Here is a 20964-nt window from a genome sequence, read left to right as displayed (position 1 = left end):
TATGCACCCATTTTTGCAATCATGACAATTACATTCCCTACAGAGTCAGTATATAGATCAACAACAGCCCGGGCCAAAGAAAATGGAGTCCATGAAAGGCTTAGGTCAATTCTAAGGCTACAAGATTCTTGTCAGTTACTGGGGGAAGTTGGAGGCATTCTAATAGAATGTAAGCTTCTAAGGGTGGGGACTGCTTTGTCATATCTTTTTACCCATCCCCTTTGCAACTAGCATAGCACACAGCACATAGTGGGTGCTTAGAAATGCTTATTGAAATAAATGGAATTAAATTGAAACCTCTGAAGAGGAAGTTAAAAAGAAAATAATCAGATGCTCCTTCCCAGAAGCCTTGAGATCACCATTTAGAGACAAAATTCTAGTCTGGGGAAACTAACCCTGATGTAACCCAGGGCAACATTTTTATGTGCTTATATTACTGTCATTTGATCATACAATTAGCCAGATCAGCACAAGGGAGACTAAACTTGATTGGCACCAAAAATATATTCCTTTGATTAGTCCAGTGCCACCAGGAAATTACATGAGTAGAGGGGACCAATGTCTCTAGTACAGGCTGCAGAGCAATCTTGACAACCTCGAATAAATCAGTCTGACTAAGTATTCTGGTCAGTCTAATTTGGTTGCAATTACCCTCCAACTGCCAGTCAAAATCCCATCTCAGTCTCAAGGCCCAGGAGCCTGCTCTGATGAGCCCAACATAAAATGATGTTCCTTTCTCTGAACTGAGATGGCACTTATTGCTGCTATTTGGATATGTCCTCTGTCCCCTACTAAGTTAACTGCCTCAATTCTCCACTGCCTTGACAGATCTGGACACCAGTATGAAGCAAAGTAGTCAATGTCTTAGCAAGGAAGCCAACTGGATTCGAATGTGGTTTCACAAGCTTCTTATAAGCAGTAGTATACACTGGGTAGACACTCAACTAGATAATTTTGGAATGAATAACTGAATATGCCCAGGGCCTTCAGAATATATGATATATGTTAAACCAATGGCCCAGAGCATACACACTCACGTATGTATATATGTATATATGCGCATACATATACACACATGTTCAAAGGTGTCTATATTTATATTATATATTTCATATACTTTATATATTTTATAAGATAAATATATTACAGTATAATAGAAATATATTTTATGTATATATTTATTATAATACAAATATATTATATATATTTTTATATATGCATTCAGATATATTTCTATTATACAGGACTATATTTATATATATATCCATACATTGATAGATACATACACATATCTGTGAATGTACATACATATCCACATCTTCCATTAAATCCCTTCTCTGATTATTCTGCATAGCATGGCATGAAGGAGATTTAAGATTTTCAAATGCTATTGTAAGAGAACTCAACATCACAGGCTCACAAGCTCACTGAATCAAGGCTGGAAAAGGCCTTAGAGTCCATCAAGTCATTTTACAGAAGAGGAAACTGGCCTACAGAGAGGTTAAGTGACCTTCCCAGGGTCATGCAGCACTCCCATGATGTCTCTCTAGTGGGTACTATAAAGGTTATAAATGGGTTTTGCAATGGACTATTTCTCTTTGGTGCAAGGAGGAGCCTAGCTATGTTTAGAGAGGCTCACGATTGGAGGGTCAGCCACAGGGCAATGATTTTTATTTTTTGGTCACCACTCCCAAAGGCTGTCTGCAGAAGAAGGGCCTGTGCAGTTAAATCCTAGCTCCTTCAAGTTAGGAAGGAAGCATATATGAAATCGGATCCCATTCCTTCCTACCAGTGCCATATGAATCCTTAAACTGGGTAAACTCTGCATAGGCACAATGCTTCATTCAGAGGGAGGAAAACTTGCCCCAGGCAATTAGGTGGTGAAAGCAGATGCAGGGCCTGGCCTGAAGTCAGGAAGACTTGAGTTCAAATTTGACCTAAGATATTTACTAGCTGTGTGACTCTGGGCAAGTTACTTAACTTCTGTTTGCCTCAGTTTCCTCATCTGTAAAATGAGGATCACAATAGCACCTACCTCCCAGGGTTGTTGTGAGGATCAAATGAGATGATAAGGTGTAATATGCTTAGCACAGTACCTGGCACACTAGCTATAACAACAACAACAAGTCTCCTAAGCTAGATCTGTACTCAGAGAATCCCAAACCAAGCCATTTAGAATGAGAGCATGGCTTGGCTGGGTACGGCATTTCCTAACTGTGTCTTGAAAGTTGTTAATAAAGATTTATTTCTTGTGATTGCCACATAAAATATACATCTAAGTACTATAGAGAATTGAGGAGGAAATATTTTTTTCTAAAAACTATAAGCAAGAAAAATTGCAGAGGAAAAGATTTATTGTGTGGTCACCTGGAAAAAGGTAATGAGGCAACAGCTACAAAAGGTACCCTGCATAAGGCTGAAGGCTTTCAAAACAATTATTAAGCACCTGCTGGGCACTGTCCTAGGTGGCTGGACTAGAAAGATGAAAAAATAATAGTCTTTCCTCCTCTGGAAGCTTGGAGTTTATTAGCGAAGAGAAGACACACAACAAATAAATATGTCACAAAGAAGGCTCTGTGGGGCAAAGGAAAAATCCCAGACACATTTCTGTCAGAAAAGGGGAGGAAGAAAAAGTTTTGTTCAGCTTGGGGGTGGGGTGGGGGGAGCTCAGAGAGGCTTCAGGGAAGAGGCGCCACCTAAGGGGGTTTGAGGTAAGAAAAGTATCTCAACAGGAAGAGGGAGTTATCTTCCACACTAATGCATCATGGGAGGAGAGGATCCATTCCAGGGAAACAGATTAGCTCAGTGTTGCAGGAATGTCTATTGAGTAAAGGAGGCAAATAAGTAAAATAAAGATGGAAATATTAAGATAGGGGTGAGGGGAGGTGTTGGTTATAGAATGGGAAAAGCGTTGAATGGCAAGTCATAGAGTTTTGTATTCTTTGCCACATGGTTTATCAGCCAGTAAAGGCAAACAGTGAGGAAGCCATTATGGTAGGCCAGGTGAGAGGTGATAAGGACCTAAATTGGGGTGGTGACTGTATGAATAGAGAAGCAGGGAACAGATTCAAAAGACATCATGGATATAGAGTTGACAGAGCTTAATAAATGACTGGGTAGAGAAATAAATAAGTGGATGAATGAATAAGTAAATGGATGAAAAAAGAAAACCTTTATTAAATATTTACTACATGCCAAACAGTGTGTTAAGCACTAGGGATAGAAATGCAAAAGGAAAAAGGGCCTTGCCTTTAAAGAGTTTGCATTCCAATCGGGGAAGATCAATGGTTCCAAAAGGGGGGAGGGTGGAAGGGGGCAGTAACAGAAGTATGTACGTCCAATTAGATGAATGTCAAAGAGATGGCTGGATAGTAAGCAGTGAAGAGAAGCCTGGTATCAGTACAGTGGGGCTCCAGGGCAGGGCAGGTTCTGCAGGGAAGCAGGGGCAGTTGGTGAAGGGGAGATGGGTGAAAGAGAAGTAAAAAGCCAAGAGGACACCAAGACTTCAAGCCTGTGTGCCTAGGAAGATGGTGGGAAGTTTTGGTGGAAAAACTAATTCAACATTCATTTATTTATAGGATTACAGGAAGGACCTTGGAGATCATCTAATCTAATCTTCATTTTACAGATGAGGATCTGAGGGTTAGAAAGTTTAAGTGACTTGCCTAGAATCCCACTAGTGACAAAATCCAGGATTTGTACCAAGGTTTTGGCACTCCAAATCTGGACTTTCATCACACCATGCCGTCATGATATGTAATGTGTATTACCACACGCCAGAATCATACAAAGATATAAGAAATGGTCCAGCAGTGTGATAAAACACAAACAAATAATTCTAATGTATCACCTAATAAATGTGTTAAAGAGGTACAGCACTTTAGTGATATGTGAGGTCAAAGGGTAAGGTCCTAGCTTAACATGAACAAGACTTCCTGAAGAAGATTTAAGACATCATTTTTTGTACTAGCAAAAAAACCTGGAAACCAAGGAGATGCCCAATAACTTGGAAATAGCTAAACAAACTGTGGTATGTGAATGGAATGGGATATCATTGCATCATAAGGAAAGATGGATATGAAGAGTACAGAGCATAGGAAGCCTCATATAAACTGAAACAAAGGAAAACGAGCAGAAGGAAAGAAACATTATCTAAACAATAACGTGAATGATAAAAAAATTACACTAAACACTGTGTAATTATAATGATTGAGTTTGGCCCTCAAAGAAGAGATGAGTAAATCCATCTCCCTTCTTTGTAGAGGTGGGGTACTCCAAGCCTCTCCTGTTGGATTATTTGGTTAATATGTTGCTTGGTTTGGCCAAATGGCTTTTTATTTTATTTTTTATTACAAGGCAGGGCTTAATTTGGAAATGAAGATGAAAATCCAAAGACATTGATATTTTTTTAAAAAGAAAGAAGGAGGGGCAGCTAGGTGGCACAGTGGATAGAGCACTGGCCCTGGATTCAGGAGTACCTGAGTTCAAATCTGGCCTCAGACACTTGACACTTACTAGCTGTCTGACCCTGGGCAAGTCACTTAACCCCCATTGCCCCACAAAAACAAAACAAAACAAAACAAAACAAAACAAAACAAAACAAAGCAGCAGCCTCTGGAAACCCAAAGTAGGACATGCTTTGGAATTCTGGGGCATTTCTTTCGTTTCTAAGAGATGTGATTCTTTTTCCTCTATGGAAGCAATAGGTATGGGATATAGGAAAGAGAACACTGATTCAGGAGACCTCAGTCTTAGTATTTTTTCCACTCATTTTGCCAGGACCACAGAAGCCATGGAGATGTGTTTGCTGTTGTTGTTTGTGGTGGTTGGGGTGCTGCTGGTGGGTATGTGAAAGGTCTATGGAAGGTGCCAAGGGAATAGGATTATGGCCAGGTCAAAGATAATGAATAAGGAAGAAAGCTGCAAACTGAAGATGAGATATGCTCGTATTGGAGTCCTACAGACACAGTGAGCTAAACCAAGGCCAGACGTAGCAGGTCCTGTGGTACCAATAAGAAAACAAGAAAGAAAGAAGCATCCCCTGTGGAGGCTACGCCAGCCCTTTGAAGGTTTCTAGGAAGATGCTGGGAAAAGAAGGGGATGTGTGAGAAATGATTATTAATAACCAATACCTTAGGAAGATTCGGAGCCATCCCCTCTACTTCCAAATTCCTGCTATTAAGTTTAGTTTTCTAGTAGGACATTACTGATAAGCTTGTATTAACTCTCCTAGATCTTAATCAGACACTACCCAACCTTGCAAGGAATTTAATCTAAGGTGGGGAAGCCCATTAAGTTCTACTCAAGCTTGGGTAGAGACAAATCTTTTTGTCTAGATAACCCAAGGATGGGGGTAGTCTGGTATAGCTTGAAGGGTATATAAGCTATAAGGCCCTCTACCATGATTGTCTTTGGTCTAAGAGAGACACCCAAATAACCATCCTTTTATTAATAACCTGCTGGCCTTATTAATAAAATGATTAAATTACCCAGAAACTACGTTTCTCAAACCTTTTTAAACATCACATATGGTTGCCCATGGATAATACAACAGCTTACCTTCCCCAGGATGCTGCCAAAGGCTTGTCCTCCCTCTCTTCCATTCAATCAGTCAGTCGACAAGCATTTATTAAGCAATATGTTCAAACTATTGGGCTAAGCACCAGGAATACAAAAGTAGTCAAAATCACGGTCCTTTCCTTAAGTAACTTAAATGCTAAGGATGGAAATAGTATGAAAATAATTCTGTACATACAAGATATATACAGAGTAGAAGGGATTCTCAGAGGGAAGACATTTATAGGGCCTCCTACAGAAGGTTTGATTTGAACTGAGTCTTGAAGGAAGCCCAGAGGTGGAGGTAAGGAGGGGGAATATTCCAGGCACTGGGGACAAGATCAGGAGAGAAACAGCAAGGAAGCAAGTGTTGCTGGATTGTCAAGTGCATAGAGGGAAGTATAGCATTAGGAGACTGGAAAGACAAGAAGGGCCCAGGTTGGGAAGGGCTTTGAATGCCAAATAGGATATTTTATATTTGATCCCAGAAGTAATAGGGAACCACTGGAGCTTACTGAGTTGGGAGTGGGGGGTGGGAGGCAGGGGGCAACAGTGCCATGGTCAGAACTGCAATTTAAGGAGAACACTTTGGCAGATGAGTAGATGTTGGACTCTAGTGGGGAGAAACTTAAGGCAAGGAGACCAACCAGCAGGCTATTACCATAGTCTCAGCATGAGGTAATGGGATGCTCCAACAAGGTAGTAAATCGAAAGAAGGGGAAATACCTAGAATGTTGTGACGGTAGAAACAATAAAACTTGGCAACAGATAAAATATGGGGAGGGGCTGGGCTGGGGAATGGTGGATGTAGATGAAGGGTATAAGACGTCAATGAAGCTCCTTGTCTGGATGACCAAGAGGATGGTAGTGCCCTCAATGGTAATTGGGTAATGGTAATAGTAACAGACATTTGCAAGAAGGGAGAATTTGGGGAGAATGACATGAGTTCTTCTTTGGACATACTGAGTCTGAGATGCCCACAGGACACTCAGTTCGCTATCCACTCATTCCCCTCCCCATTGAAGGCCACCTTAAAGGAAATAAGAATGTTTGCAGGAATGAAGAAACATCTGTAGGGAGGTGTCTGGCTGTGCTTGTGTGTTTGCCTTTATGGTTCTGTCAGAACTAGGTAAAAGTTTTGAAAGTCAAAGGCCAGTAGTTCTATGCCCATGGGTTAATTTTTCTAATCTTCTCTTACCTCCAGCCTATTATTATCCCAACCATCTTTTTTGAGTGTTAGTTTTGACCGAAGATATGATGAATTCTTTATTTCAGGCCTGGGAGGGCATCAGGGGGCTGTTCTCTTATGAACAGGGGCCTCCATCATCCTCCTGGATGCTCTGCTTTCTCCAGGCTAACAGAGAGATCCCCTGCTGTCTTTTGAGACTACTTTGTGACACTGCGCACACAATTCTGGTTCAGGGTTTCCAAGGCAACTTAACAGAAGCCCATGGAACCTTTAAGTTTGAATGACTGGGGGCAGCTGGTGGCGCAGTGGATAGAGCACCGGCCCTGGAGTCGGGGTACCTGAATTCAAATCTGGCCTCAGACACTTAACACTTACTAGCTGTGTGACCCTGGGCAAGTCACTTAACCCCAATTGCCTCACTAAAAAAAAAAAAAAAAAGTTTGAATGACTGGGGCAGTATACTGATGTGATTACCTTCATGCCATGTCTCCACATATGCACAGAGGCTAGTAACTGCACACCCCTACCCCTTTGCACCCCAAATTGGTTAAATTCAATGATCAATAGGCCTGTGAGAATCAGGTAACCCACTTCCCCAAATATTTTTGTAGAGGGGACAAAATTATTCTGATAATTTGCATATGATTTCAGTAGATTTGAAAACAAGTGTGAGTGACATGATTGTATGTACGTGGACACCATTGCATACATGCATTAGCATAGCTACATGCATGATCATATATGCCACAGTACAAAGGCAAATCTGTGGGTGATAATGCAGACTATGTGCACAGACACATAGGTATGTCTATACATACGCCATTGCTGTGTGTACCATAACATATAGAGGCAAAGAGATATCAATCCATCAATAAACATTAAGCTCCTAATGTGTGCCAGGCATAGGGTATAAAGGTAAAAATGAAGCTTCCTTTGCCTTCAAGGAGCTTGCATTCTAGCAAGGGCAATGACACAGATCTTCTATAAGTCCATGGAAAAATTTTCAAAGGTGATTTCAGAGAAAGGCACTAGCAGATAGTGGGAAGAAAGAAAGGCATCATGGAGAAGGGAGCACCCAACTGAGCCAAGTTTTTAAAGAAAGGAGGGATTCTAAGACGTAAAGCTGAGGAGGGGGCATGGGAAACAGCTAGTACAAAAGAGTAGAGGTGGGAGATAGAGTGTCTAGTGAGGAAAAAGAGAAAGACCATTTCATTTGGAGCCCAAGCTGGCAGAAGGGGAATAAAGTACAATAAGGCTGACGAGAAAGATTAGAAACCCCTTGTAAATTCCTCCAAATGGCAATGTATTTGATCATAGAGGTAAAAGGGAAACAAATGGAACCTAATGGGGGCGGGGGGAGTTAGGGGTCACTAACATGTTTTAGGTTTTAATACATACTTCTGAATCTCTTTGTATTTTAAGCATTTCTTTTACGTGGGGCATATAAAGCTGCCCTATTCCTTTCATTTGGGGAAGTCGATATTTGAGACCCTGGTTCCTCAGCATAATGATATTGAAATCTATGATGCAAGGCAGAATAGATATGTGGACAGTATGATGTCAGAAAACCAATAAGTCAGCCTGGAGAGAATTTTGTTAAACAAATTCAATTCCATTCAATAAACCAAGTCCCTGTGCGTGCGTGTGTGGGCTCTCTCTCTCTCTCTCTCTCTCTCTCTCTCTCTCTCTCTCTCTCTCTCTCTCTCTCACACACACACACACACACACACACACACACACACACACACACACACGCACACAACTATAATGCAAAATAATACAAGATAAATATACAAAGACAATACAAAGTGCTATGTGAATTCTAAGAGGTCTCAGAGGAGTCTTCAGCAAGGTTCCTACAACCTCTTTGTTATCCCTGTTGGCATCAACATCCTGTGATACTACTGCCTACAAATTGGCAGGGGGATCATCTTTACCCTGATGTACAAGATCTGCTTGGAGATGCTGTTCCCATTATACCAGGCCTTCATCGTCTTCTGTGTCCTGCTTGGTGAGACCTGGGACTACACAAGAAGAACACTGGGATATCCAAGGCCTGACCCCAATATAACCCTGCTGAACAACACCCACAGGGCTCACAACCACTTCAACATCTCTGAACAGTACAAGTTTGTCCTGCAGGCCATCCTTTGTCTAATTTTTATTCTAAAAAAATGATCAAATATGCATATAAATAAAATCCTGTTATAAATAACCTCACTTGGACAGAGTTTCATTTGTTTTATGATTAAAATGATATCATAGCCCACCCCAAAGCATTTCTCTCAACAAGAACCAGAAAAGTGAGGCTATAGTAACTAGTCCCGGTCTCCAAAGTTCTCACTAACTGCCAAATTAATATTATAACTAGTGACAGATGGGTGCAGCACACTCACTCAGCAGAATTTTGATGTATTTGCCTCAGCCAAGACTTGTCTCAAGAGTATCTCTAATCATTTCAGGGAATGTCACCTTTTAAAATTAAAGATCCTAGACTTTATCTCTTTGAGATTTAAGTAAGATGACACGGCTAGATAATATACCATTCAACAGCTTTACAAATTGAAGGCAGGGAGGGAGGGCACATTACTTAGTGGGGGGTGGGATAAGGGAGAGGGTATCAATATACCAAAGGTTGAGAATATACAAACAAAGGTCCATTATTTTGATTGAATTTGGTGATTTAATTCAATGACTGTAATCCAAGTGGCCAAATAGTTACCTGAAATGAATGAGGTCATACCCATGGCCTTGGCATTTAGACAATGTGGTCAGGGAGTACTAAGTCCATAGTCAGGAAGACCTGAGTTCAAATCCTGCCTCAGACTATCCCCCCCCCCTTTTTGCTGGGCAATGAGGGTTAAGTGACTTACCTAAGGTGACACAGCTAGTAAGTGTCAAGTGTCTGAGGTTGGATTTGAACTCAGGTCCTCCTGACTCCAGGGCTGGTGCTCTATCCACTGTGCCACCTAGCTGCCCCCATCAAATCATGCCTCAGACTATTAAGAGCTGTGTGTGCTAGGCCTCTGTCTGCCTCAGTTTTCTAATCTGTAAAACAGGGATACTAATAACACCTACCTCCCAGGGTTGTTGTGAGGGTCAACTGAGGTTCATATAGCTAAAGTTTTCTGCAAACCTTCAAGTGCTATATAGCTTCTAGCTATCATTATTACTGTTGAGCCTAGGTTACTCCAGCTTGGCTGGGTCCTACTCCTGACAATGTCCCACACTTAAAGAATCCCTAAGGAGAGGAAGGAGAGACCTCACGACTAATGAATTGCTTAGAATCTAAACCTCAGCCATGTCTAACTGGAGGGTTCTATGGAGGTTTGGACTTAGAACCAGAAGTCTGCATGCTCTTCTGAGTGAACTGTACATCAGAGTTGCTCAGGCTTCGGCCTTTGTCTAATAAAACCACAGTCAGGGGCAGCTAGGTGGCACAGTGGATAGAGCACTGGCCCTGGATTCAGGAGGACCTGAGTTCAAATCCGGTCTCAGACACTTGACACTTACTAGCTATGTGTCCCTGTTCAAGTCACTTAACCCTCATTGCCCCATAGAGGAAAAAAAAAACAAAAAACCAGTCAGAAATGCTTTTTGGAGCCAGTCCATACCAGTGAGTTTCTTTCAGTTTTGTATTCTTAGCTCCAAAACATGATCTCCTGGGGGATAAATTAGTGTGCCAAGAGAAGAACAACATGTCCAGAGGGTCCTGTTAGATGAGGCCTTTATAAAGTTTAGTAGTATGGCATAAAATTCAAAACCCATCTATGCCAAACAATCGATCTCACTATAGTGGGCATCAGCATCCCATGGAGACCATTCTCAGTGCCGGCCTTGTCTCCCAACACCCCAGGCAAAACTACATCCCACCCCAACTTCCCCTCCCCTGAAGTGTGCCATACTCCAAAATCAACCACTCTCCCCATTCCTTACTGACAAGATACAAAATCACATTCCTTTGGGATGGTAGAACTCAGAAGGGGTAAAAAAGGAAGCAATTTGATTAAAGTTGCTGACCTCATGACTTAACCAGCTCAGGGAGGATCCATAAAGGCCAACCGGATTCTCTAGCGCTTAGTCTTCTAACCTCAGCATCTGAAGCTATTTACGTTGTAGGCTCAGCCCCTTCCCAGATTCTCAGACCAATCAAGGCCATAAGAAAGGAAAAAAATGCACCTTTATGTCCCACAGCTCACTGGCTAGTGTCCTGAATCTATTTGGAACTTGGTGAATGGTACTCATATATTGCATGGCCCTTGCCTCACTTCCTTGGATACAATGTGCTCACTTTAAAAACACATCCACGTCCACAATCTCATGCTCTGACTCCTGACTTTTGCCCATATGCCTTTGTGGATTTCCAGTTTCAGTCTTCTCCATCCTGGTCCATCCTGAATTCAAGTTAGGATGAAATCTACATTTAATGGAGGACCAAGCTAACCCAAATGACCCTCCAGTTGGTGAGTGAATGACAGTTTTCAATGGGAGTCATTACCAGGGGAATTGTGGGGTGTGATAGAGAATTCCGGATAAAGGAAATTTTATGATGGAAGGTATTGAACAGGGAAACATAGAATAGATGTGTGTGTGTGTGTGGGGGGGGTTGTGTCAAGTAATTCAGATTGTCAGTACAGAATATGCGAGGGAGAAGAGTATGATAGAGGTACAAAAAGGATGGTGTCAGAGGATGGAAGGCAATGAGTGACAAGGGAAAGGAATTCAGATTCTAGTGAGTACATTGTGTGGTACCACAGAAGGTTTCTGACCTGGGGAAGGGCAACATTAGAGCTTCATATTACAACTGAGACCATCCTAAGTACTGCTGGCCAAGTTCATAAGGGAGACATCACAACCCACGATCAATATATGACAACATGGATCCAGTTACTTGGCTCTGCTTTACTATGGACTGGTTTTCTCTGCCATTGGTTAGTTTACATGCATAGCTCAATCACCCACCCAATATTTATTAAGCCCCTACTATGTGATAGGCACTGTGCTGGGGATACAAGGACAATGACTGAAATAATTCCCTACTTGCAAGAAGCTTACATTCTAATGGAAGACGTAACAAGTATAGATATAAATATACACAGGATAGAAAAAGAATAAATACAAAGTAGATTAAACACAAGGTAGTTTGAGGGGGGCACTGGCAGATGAGGCAATTGGGAAAGGATTTGCATAATAAGTGGCACTGGAGCAACGTCTTTAAAGAGAAGGATTCTTTAGGAAGAATTACAACTCCTCTTTGGAAAAGAATTGGCCAGTGTCCTGTCAGATGGCATATTTAATGTTTATACATGCCATTCTATCTTCCACCTACAAGCCTTTGTATAAAGTGCCGGCCCCCATGCCTACGAGACATTCCCTTCCTGGCCTCAGCTCAGAAATCCTAGCTTCCTTCAGGGCTTAGAGGTCCAAGTGCCACCTCCTATACTAGACCCATCCTCATCTCAAAACCTCAGGGGATCTTCACCTGCTCCATGGATCCCTTAGGGGTCTATGGAAAGATTTGGGGAGGTTCCAAATTATACCTTTTATTTTCACTAACCTTTTGTTTTTTTCTGTAATTGTGTGTGTATATATATGTGTGTGTGTGTGTACATATATATATTCATTCTACATTTTAAAATATATTTTCATTATAAATTATATATATATATATATATATATAAAAATATGATTCTGAGAAAGTGTCCATGTGTTACCTCTCAGCCAATCTAGGACACAAAAAAGAGGGAAGAATCGCTGAAATCGTTGTGAGTTCTCTTTTTCAACTATAATTACTTTGTATGAATTTCATCATTAATCTCCTGGTTCTGTACTATTTCTCTTTAATAGAATGCAAGCTGTTTTAGGGTAGGAGCCATTTGGCTTTTGTCTCGGCACCTCTAACACCAAGCACAGTGCCTGGCCCACAGTAGGTGCTCAGCCAGTGCTTGTTGAAAGATGGTGAAAGGCTACCATTTTTTTTTTAGTGAGGCAATTGGGGTTAAGTGACTTGCCCAGGGTCACACAGCTAGTAAGTATTAAGTGTCTGAGGCCAGATTTGAACTCAGGTCCTCCTGAATCCAGGGCCGGTGCTTTATCCACTGTGCCACCTAGCCGCCCCAAGGCTACCATCTTTTGGGGGAGCTATTTACCTCTTTCGAAATAGGACCAAAGTAAATGGAGGAGGAAAGTTGCAATTCCACGTGACAGCAGGCACCTTACTGGGCACTGTTCTGATGCCTTGGTGATTTAGTCTTCATTCTATTTAATATTTTCATTCTGTAGCACATGGATCATTGAGAAGATGGATTGCAACAGCTCCACCATGTCAATCTGTAGCCAAGGCCCAGAGGACGCTTGAACCTTCCATTTGAGGAGTCATTCGTGAACTGTGAATGGTCCGGGGAGCACTTTGCTTCCCTGAAAGATTGCCTCTTCACCCCTCTCTTCTACTGCAGCAGGTAAGTGATTACTGAAGACCACTGAGTGCAATTGTACTTTCTAACACTAGTGGCAGCTCCAAAGTGCTCCTCGAAACTGCTTCCTCTTGCTGTCTGTTCACATCTAGCAGCCCCAAGAGACTCTGGTTTACGTGGGCAAGGCAATTGCCTTACGTGGCAATTGTGAATTATCTGTTCTGGAAAAGGGTGAGCTAATTGTGGCTTCTGGTAGGTGCTTTTAGAGTGAAAAGTTAATACTATTCTGGGGGAAAGGCTGGAAGTCAGAATGGCTTCGTCCCAGCTACTGCCCTGGTCCAAATTTACTAAGTTCCCCAAAGCAGAGAGGTACCATCCTCTGTCTCAGACTCATTTTACCCACCTATCAAATGAGAGGTCAGGCCTAGATAACTCATGAAGTCCCTTCCAAGTCTGGCATTCTACAAAATAATTCCACGTAAACACTCCAGACTTCAATATTTAAGGTGTTCTGATTTCCCTGCTCTGGGGATTCTATCCATGATACCAGACCACAGCCTATTTCTGGTCTCTCCTCATCTACATTCATCCATCAGTCACCCATAGAGTAGCTCTGCAACATGTGCTACCTGCCATGGAGGCTCAGACTATTTTGCAGTTACCAGTGCCTTTGTTACATCCCACATTTGTTACACGACTAACATCCATCCCTTCTCAGTCAGCCATATCCTTGCTGGTGTGTTTTACATCACTTCTGGCAAGTGGGAGACAGTATACTATAGAAGCTACGTTAACGGAATGTCAAGACTTAATGTGAAAACCCCACCAGGATTCTATGGTGTTGCTCGTTCTAGGTTCAGCTCAAACCTCTTTAGCCAGGTCATGGGCACTCCCCATAGGCTGTCCTCCAAGGTTCTGGCCTGGGATCTCCTCTCTTTTATTTCTACACTCTCTCACTTGGGGACTTCATCAGTTTACTATGACTATGCAGAAGACTCATAATCTATATATCCAAACTGCACAAATATAATCTATATCAAAGTGTCTTCCTTCTTAAGGAGAAGGGGAGGAGAGGGAGAAAATATGGAACTCAAAATTGAAAAGAAAAATAAGAATGTTAAATTTTTTTATTTACATGTAATTGAGGGGAAAAATAAATTTAAAAAAACCAATCTATATATCCAGGCCCAGTGTCTCTCTCTTGAGCTTAAGTTTCCTCGCCAAGTGCCTATTAGATATTTCCACCAAGGGGCGCTATATGCATTACTAACTCAGCACATTCGAGACAGGACTCAGCATCTCTCCTCCATTCCCCCAAACTTTCTTCCCAGTTTCTTCTTCCCAGGGATGCTGTCATCCTTGAAGCCCCTAAAGCCTGACACTTTAGCATCATCCTCACCTCCTGGCTCTGACCCAGCACAGTCCATCAGCTGCTAAATCTTGTTTCTACCTCGATCACATCTTTTTCAATCATACAGTGGCCACCCTCCCACCACCATGGTTCAGACCCTCATCAGCTCTCATCCAAATTATTACAGTAGGCTTGGCCTTGGCCTACGTACTTCAAGTGTTCATTATGTAAATGGTTCAAGTCAAGAGCTGAAACTCACCCACCAAGCAATCACAGTATAGGTAAACCCTACACAATTTCCACCAAGTCTCCCCTTTGCCTTCCATGACCAATGAGCTGGGCCCAGAACAGATCAAACTGCTAGAAGTATACAGAAGTCCTGCTGGCAATAGTACTACTCTAAAAATCCTCAGCAGTTGGTATCTCATTTGCCATCCCATCTTTCCTGGTCTACTAGTATTTCAGGCATAGGGCAAATATAAATAAATGAAAATGTGAAAGGCTGGCTAAATCACTGGTGTGACAACTGTTATGAGTGATTGGTTATCTGTGTTAAAATGCATACAAGCAATGAATAACTGCAAAGCAAATTATTACTTTCCATTGGCACTGTATAATGTTGTCTGCTTGGAGAAATGCCCAAGGATCTTTTCATCTTTTTGTTCCATCATGTCTTTCTGAGTTTCTGTTCACAAAAAGTTCCTTCCTCTCCCTACTGGCATAGCACATTCCCAACCATTATCTCAAGTGAGAAAGAAAATAAATTTTAAGCAAAAAATGACAGCAGATTCACAACATATCTCACCTCAATTTAAATGTTCTCCTCTTCAGTCCTACTCCAATGCCTCCTTGTGATGTGGTGCTGTCCCTGGGATCTGGAAGGCTGGACCAGGAAAAGCCAAGCCCTGGCAGCTCTTACCAAGATGGAAAGGTTTGAAGACTGGTCCCATCAAGAGAATGAGGTCCTATCATCCAGTCTAGAGCAAAAAACAACAACAATCAGAAAATCTCCTTTTCTATTATTCTTTCAGTGTTTTCCTCAAAATATAAAGTGTTTTCCTCCCAGCAAGCCTGTGAGACAGGCTTGAGAGGCAGTCACGACAATAAGGGTGGCCACCAGATAACTGGTAACTTGTGAAGAACATCTATTAAGGTCTAGGAGTTCAGGGGTCATCATTTCTATCAGGGGACAAGTACTCATACTGATGGATCCACAGATGATTTCAAATATTAAAGTAGTAGTAGTAGTAGCAGTAGTAGTTGTTGTTATTGTTATTTCAGTCATGTCTGACTCTCCATGACCCCATTTGGGGTTTTCCTGGCAGAGGTCCTAGAGTAGGTTAGCATTTCCTTCTCCAGCTCATTTTACAGATGAGGAAACTGAGGCAAACAGAGTGAAGTGACTTGTCCAGGGTCATACAGCTAGTGTTTGACACCATATTTGAACTCAGGTCTTCCAGACCCCAGGCCTAGTGTTCTATCCACTGGGCCACCAGCTACCCCTGGATTAGACTACATGGCCTCTAGCATGCCTACCAACTCTGGGGGTTATATGAATGGGTCACCATGAGAGTTAGTTCATTTTATTAGTATTCCAGTGCAGTATACAACTGTGGTCCAAATGAATGCTCAGCACTGCTTATCACAAGGGAAGGGATAACTCTGTGGTAGGTATACAAATGGACTACATGATCAATGGGAGATTTTAGAGTTTTTTCCCTCACATTCCCTTCTCCCCTCAAATATGAAAGAGCTATAGTTTGATCTCCACCTTTGACACAGCGTAAATTAAACATCAAAGAGGTAATTCAGTAATATGCTTCCCACTTTTGAGGGAAAAAAAAGGCTTCCAATAGCTTTGTTGGCAGAGAAAGAAAGCCCTGAATTCAAAGCACCAACCTTGATAAACTGCCTGTGGAATTCATTCACGTCAAGTCCATAGTTTTGGCCCAGATTGAAAACTTTGCCTTGATTACTGTGCTGTAATGAGCCTGGGCATAAAAAACAAAACAAAACAAAACAAAACCCAGGGACAATAGCACTATTGTCTTAAGCAGATCCAATTAGTCTACCCTAATGACCGATTCAAACCCCCAAATATTAAATCATTAAAAAAAAAAATTTTCGGGGCAGCTAGGTGGCGCAGTGGATAGAGCACCGGCCCTGGAGTCAGGAGTACCTGAGTTCAAATCCGGCCTCAGACACTTAACACTTACTAGCTGTGTGACCCTGGGCAAGTCACTTAACCCCAATTGCCTCACTAAAAAAAAAAAAAATTTCCAGTAAGAAAAAGGGTTCAGCTTATGTTTGCTCATTCCTTGTATATAGGTGCCAAATCTCCACTGAGGTAACTGATAAATACCAGAAGCCCTCTGGCGCTCTCAGCAGGTAAGGGTGCTCTCTGGCTTTTCTTGTGTGGTGAATCCAATAGCCATGCTGGGTTGGCCTCAGAGCCTCCATCAATTTCAGAAATTGTGGCTAGAAACTCTGAGGGCCAGGTCCCCTGATGGGGAGCTCTAACAATTCTAACAAATTTACTTCAGGAACTCTGCTCGGAATGGTCTCTTCCCTTCCACTGTCTCAAACTTATGGAATGGTTACTTCCATTCCAGGGAGAGCTAGTGTCACCATGAATCATGGCCTACCTCTCTCCTTAGTAGCTTGTTTGATCCTGGACAAGCAGGGGACAACTGCCCTGAGATGAATCTAAGATGTACAATTATCCTGCTGCTTTTCTCCCTAGGTTGTCATGAAGGGTCCTTCTTTGTTCCATCCTTATACCACCACCACCACCACCACAACAACAAAACAGATTATTTTCCCCATAATTCTCTGGGGACCTAGAGAGTTGCTAAGGCATTTTATATTTTTTTCTGAATTGAACTCCAAGTAAAATGAGCATTTCCATATACAAAATATAACAATAACAAAAAAAAAGATGATTGCACATGAGACTGTTTCTAAAGGATTAAGATCCATGGCATAGACAGTAACTAAAAAGAGACCAAGAAGACTTAGGTTCAGATCTTGCTTATGACACACTGGCTGTGTGACACTGAGCAAGCCACTTAACTTCTCTGTTCCAGGCAACTCTCTGATTCTAAATTAAAGAACAGTGGCTAATCTGAATTGGGAGAAAGGGTTTCCCCAGAGAAATAAGAGACTTATACCAACATCAACACCACCACCACTACCAAAATGTGGAAGAGCAAAGAGTAAGTATCATAGCCAATCTTAGCCCCAGAGAAGAAATGAGGAAAATACAGCTAGGTATTGATTAGTGAGAAAAAAGAATGCTCCTGAGGTAGTCACATGTATTCAAATTTCCATGATTCAGATTTATAATTATGTAAAATATGGTGTTTCCAATCCAAAGGAAATATTCAGTGTGAATTTGAATAATGGGATCATTCCAGGGGATTCATTATTTGCACTAATTGGGACCAAGCTATAGACTTTGATCCTTTGGTATGAAGGTGGGAGACTACAGGTATAGTATGCTGACCACACTGTCAGGTTGTGTCACTCGATTTGTGTTTAACTATTTTTCACTGCTACAAGGGAGGGCTCAGGGAATAAGGATTAAACAGAAATGACAATGTCATAAAAAGAAAAGGCATCAATGACACTTGTTACACTTTAAAATGCTTTTAAAGTACAAGAGAAAAGAAGAAAAGGAAGGAAGACAGAAAGAAGAAAATGTCTTCCCTCTTTCCATATTCAAAAACTCCTATAGTCCAGGCTTACTAACTACAATTTAGGTAAGACTAAATAGGCAACTAGAAATAAAAAGAAAAACAGATTTTCCCCCAGTATTTAAACAAAGAAAGGCAGTAACCTTGTCTGTACAAAAACATTTTTTTCAAAAGTCTTTCAGTGAATACAAAATATAGAAATGTCACATTATTAAAAACCTTGCAGTTTGGGTTCAGGCAGGCTATTAGATTAGATAATGAAGCCCAATCTGAACTCTAAGTGGCATAGAAGGTGCTGAGGGAAGAGACAATGCTTACCAGTTATGTTCTCGGTTGCTGTGACAACAGGATTTGAGAAATTAGATTAAAATACAAATGCAGGCAGTTCTCAACATAAGAGGACCCAATTAGCAAAGGGCCATTATCGCTGGATGCCACCTCCACAGTGGAGCCCCCACTCTGGCTGCCACCACCCCAACTCCCACCCGACTTCATGCGGGGGCCCTTGCCCTTTGGGGCATGGGGCAGAGAGAGTCAACTCCTACTGCCAGGGCTGAGAAGGATGGTGCCTTTTCCTGCTTCTCCTGTGAAATTTGGGGAAGATGTGCTCCTGGTATTCCAAGCTGAATAAAACCATTTTCCATAGAAATGGTATTCATTTGCAGGTACACATTGTACTTAAGTTCCCTATCCCATCATTCTATTAGTGTAACATTTAGCTGAATTAAACTCTGAATAGGTACTTTTAGGGGAGAGGGTTAGGGAGGTTGGCCTGGGAAGCTAACCATGGTTTCTATGGGAAATTACAAATAAGTTCTATACAACTAGCTTCAGTGAATTTTTGGCACAAGTTCAAGACTGCCAATAAAAGCCAATGTGCCCAAGATACATTAAATTCCCAGATCATAAAACAAGGATCTAAGGAGACCCCCAAGTTAGAAAAGAAAGTAATTGCAAATAATTTGAAAGCAGTGCTCTGTGAAGCATGCAAATGGGGAAATGCGAGAAGCAAAAATGCCCGGTGAACTGCAAGATTAATCTCCTTGGGTTTCTGATGGACTGATTCTCTTAGCTTCAGTGCTGGCACCTGTACCAAAGACATTTGCCTACTCTAAGCCAGGTACACCTCCTTCAAATGAAGCATGAGGTTCTGCAGCTATGGTTTATGGTGGACTGACTGACTTTTATTAGGTGAGGAAGTGCTACAGACATGAAAGGGTTGGTTGACACTATGATCATTTCTAGTCTGTCCACTTTGAGGTGTGGGGTAATAGACTCTTAATGTATGGTCCCCACTCCACAATGGCCATTCCCGCCTCTACTCCTACAGTCATGTTTCTCTCTCTGGCTCAGATGCCACAACAATGAGGCCATTCTCCCCACCCCTCATATCCATCACAAACACCCCGATCTCACCAAATCATTTCCACTCTCTGAAGCATGAGAGAGGCTTTGGTGTAGTGAAAAAGAATGTGTGCCCTGGAAATGGGCAGACCTGAGTTTGAATCCTACATCTGACACAGAGGAAGCTCTATGACCACACTTAAGTAATTAACACCTGTCTGAATCTCAGTCTTCTCATCTATAAAATGGAGGTGATTTCTGTAGTACCTGATTCACAGAGATATTGTAAGGTTCAAATAGTGAACAGACATAAAATGCTTTCAAAACTTGAAAGTGTGGGGCAGCTAGGTGGCACAGTGGATAAAGTGCCAGCCTTGTATTCAGGAGGACCTGAGTTCAAATCTGGCCTCAGACACTTGATACTTACTAGCTGTGTGACCCTGGACAAGTCACTTAACCCTCATTGCCCTGCCAAAAAAAAATAATTAATTAAAATTTAAAAAACACACATACCAAAACTTGAAAGTGCCATATAAACATTATAGTTATTGAGGTTAGCTTATTGGATAAGAAAATGGCAAACCACTCCAGTATCTTGGCCCAGAAAAGCTCATGGACAAACAGCATTGGCATGCTATGGTCCATGGGGTGACAAAGAATCAGGCATGACTGAACAACAACAATAATAATTAGGGTTCAGCTCATGCCCTACTTGTTACAGGAAGCTTTCCTTTACCTTGACCACCATTCATCTTACTCTTCTCTGAGTCCCTATAGTCTGGGTTCATTATTACACCATTTTATATAGTCTTCTCTTATCTATTACATTCTTCATGGATATAATTCTCAGAATATCATCTTATTGCTCTTTCCTGTGTCTCTCACAGCAATCAGTGCATTGTTAGACACTGAGTGGATGCTGACAAAATCACAGCTATGATTTTAGAGCTGTCCAATGATCTGTTTTACAAAGGTGGAAACTGAGGCCCAGAAGAGAGAGAATGACTTGTCCTCAAACCATAGAGAGCTAAGATCTGAATTCATGAATTCTAACCACACTGCTCTACACCCATTAAGTCCCATTAAGCTTCTAGCTCCCTTCTTACCATACATCCTTGATGGGCATAGAATGCAAAATTATCTTTTTTTTGGGGGGGTGAGGCAATTCGGGGTTAAGTGACTTGCCCAGGGTCACACAGCTAGTAAGTGTCAAGTGTCGGAGGCTGGATTTGAACTCAGGTTCTCCTGAATCCAGGACCTGTGCTCTATGCACTGCGCCACCTAGCTGCCCCAAATGTAAAATTATCTTAATAATAATTGCATTGTATATTAGTCTCATAAAGTGTGTTCACCTACATACTTCATTTGAACCTCACAACAGCCCTATGAAATAAGTATAGTGGTATCAGTACAGAA

The 20964-nt window shown here is 41.7% G+C and overlaps 1 long non-coding RNA gene across 1 annotated transcript in view; it reads right to left on the bottom strand.

The window, feature by feature from the left end:
- LOC122733700 overlaps positions 1–16503 on the bottom strand; it is a 73374-nt gene extending 56871 nt beyond the window's left edge. The window contains exons 1-2 of the long non-coding RNA XR_006353945.1: positions 16409–16503; positions 15315–15486 (exon numbers count right to left, since the gene is read on the bottom strand). This is a non-coding gene — a long non-coding RNA (uncharacterized LOC122733700). The remainder of the gene's footprint in view (positions 1–15314; positions 15487–16408) is intronic.
- Between the last annotated feature and the right edge of the window lie 4461 nt (positions 16504–20964).

This window comes from Dromiciops gliroides, chromosome X (assembly GCF_019393635.1).
Source record: "Dromiciops gliroides isolate mDroGli1 chromosome X, mDroGli1.pri, whole genome shotgun sequence".
In the NCBI taxonomy this organism is placed as follows: Eukaryota; Metazoa; Chordata; class Mammalia; order Microbiotheria; family Microbiotheriidae; genus Dromiciops; species Dromiciops gliroides.
This window is presented reverse-complemented; position numbering and strand designations above follow the sequence as displayed.